The following is a 2,052-nucleotide window of genomic DNA, read 5'->3' as shown; positions in this document are numbered from 1 at the left end:
TTCCATCCCTGGTTGGGGAGCTAAGATCCCACAAGCCGCACAGCGCAGCAGAAACAAAAAAGGTGGGGGAATCCTCACAGTCAAAACGTGAGAAGATGCTTAACTTCATTGCAAACTCAAAACTCAGGAGGTAACACCTACCCAATGAGCAAAAGTGAAAAATTTGACAATGCCAAGCATTGGGAGAGCTGAGGAAAAGGGGGAACTCTCAGATGGCTGATGGGAGGATCAAGGGATTCAAGTGCTTGGGAAGCAAGTGGGAACATCCAGTCAATGAGAGGACTGCTGGTACACACCCAAATTCACAAAACAGGATGCTCATTGCAGTAGTTATAATACAGAAACCCTGCAAAAACCTGGAGTGTGCATCAATAACATCACGCATAAACAGTGGACTATCACGCAATGCAATACTAAACAATAGTTAAGACAAAGAACCAGAGCTTCATCTACATACATGAATGTCTCAGAATGTAATATTAAAATTTTTTTAAATGTCAAGTATGTACAGTATGATACCATTTCTATAAAGTTTTAAAAAACATGCCCACATGCAAAACTAAAGTAAACATGGATGGGAAGGACACAAGCTGACTTCAGGACAGTGGAAGAGAGTAAACACAATTGGGGCAGAATACAAATAGCACTGCAGAACAGTAAGGTTTTATTTGTACAAACAAATCTGGAGTGAATATGGAAAAAATACTAAGATTAATTGATTGGTTACAAGGTGGGGGACAGAGGGGTTTGCATACCACTTCTCTGTTCTTCTCAGCATGCCTGAATTACCTTTTTTCATCCTCTTTTGTCCTCTCCTCCACTTGGGTGCTGGGTTCCCCAGTCTCCCAGCGACTCAGGGACCACGCTTCCACATGTAGAGTCTCCTCAAGCATCTTTGTTTTCTCCCCAGTGGCTCTTGCCCTTTTGCCTTCTCACATTTGTTCCTCCCCAGTCTTCATATTAATCTTAGCACCTCATCAGGGCACCGTTCACCTCTCCTCCCCTCACTATCCATCTCTACCTTCTGCTTTTACCTCTAAATGAGGCTCCACCCCCAGCACCCTGGTCAGGCCTTTGACAAAGGCCTTTTAAGTCTAACAAGTCAAAACACTTGTCAGATCTCCTCTTTGGAAGCCCCACCCTGAGATCCCTCTTTCAAAGGTAAACATTGCCCTACTTGCCAAACTGAATGAGTTTTTCCCAGTTTTTCTTCCCCTTTAATCTCCAGGGAGCTTTTACTATCACTATCACGGCTTAGCCCTCATCGTCTTAAAATTCTCCCTACCTTCTGGCTTTCGAGGCTGTGATGCCGCCGCCCTGGGTGTCACCTGCGAGTCAAGTCACAAGCCAGTGACAGCTGTCTGGATTGAACTGCCACCCCCAGGCCAAGCACGCTGGCCTCCCGGCTTCCACGCCTTCCTCGGTGCTTCTACAAACAGCCCAGGGGAAAAGGAAGCTAAGTCAAACACCAAAGTACACGATTCTTTCATCTCCTTGTGATACCCAGCCGGCTCCACGGCTCCTGCGTTTCTCGGGTGTCTAACAGCTGCCCTCCCCGCGGGCCCAGCAGCCTGCTCTGCAAGGCCTCAAGGGGCTCAAATTCCGGTCTGGAGGCTGAGGTTCTCTTTGCAGCCCGTGAAAGATGTAGAGAAACAAAGGAAAAACCCATCTGCCCACCTCCCGCCCCCCACAGTGCCCAGAGACATGGCCATAGAAGGAAATGAGAGCGGGTTCCTGGGCTCCCACCTGGCCCCCGCTGGGCTGCTTCCGCTGGGGACCAACCCTGCTCTCTCGCTCTGTGTTTTGGCAACAGCCTTGCAGTGTTTCTGAAGACAGCCAGCCCGGCACCCGCCCAGCTGTCAGACAGTGGGCCTCGGGAGTCTATGAGCGCCTCTGCTTAGGAAACCTAGTTAAAGAAACGATCGCAGAGAGGGGGGCAGTTAAGCCTCTCTCCTCACAACTAGGCAAATCTCTTCCCTTTCGTGCCCAGAGCACGTTATCCCAGGATGCCGGGAGAGGGGCCCACACTGATGAACAGACCAAACCCCGACA

Source organism: Eubalaena glacialis, chromosome 3, assembly GCF_028564815.1.
Source record: "Eubalaena glacialis isolate mEubGla1 chromosome 3, mEubGla1.1.hap2.+ XY, whole genome shotgun sequence".
Taxonomy (NCBI): Eukaryota; Metazoa; Chordata; class Mammalia; order Artiodactyla; family Balaenidae; genus Eubalaena; species Eubalaena glacialis.
Note: the sequence above shows the minus strand (reverse complement) of the source record.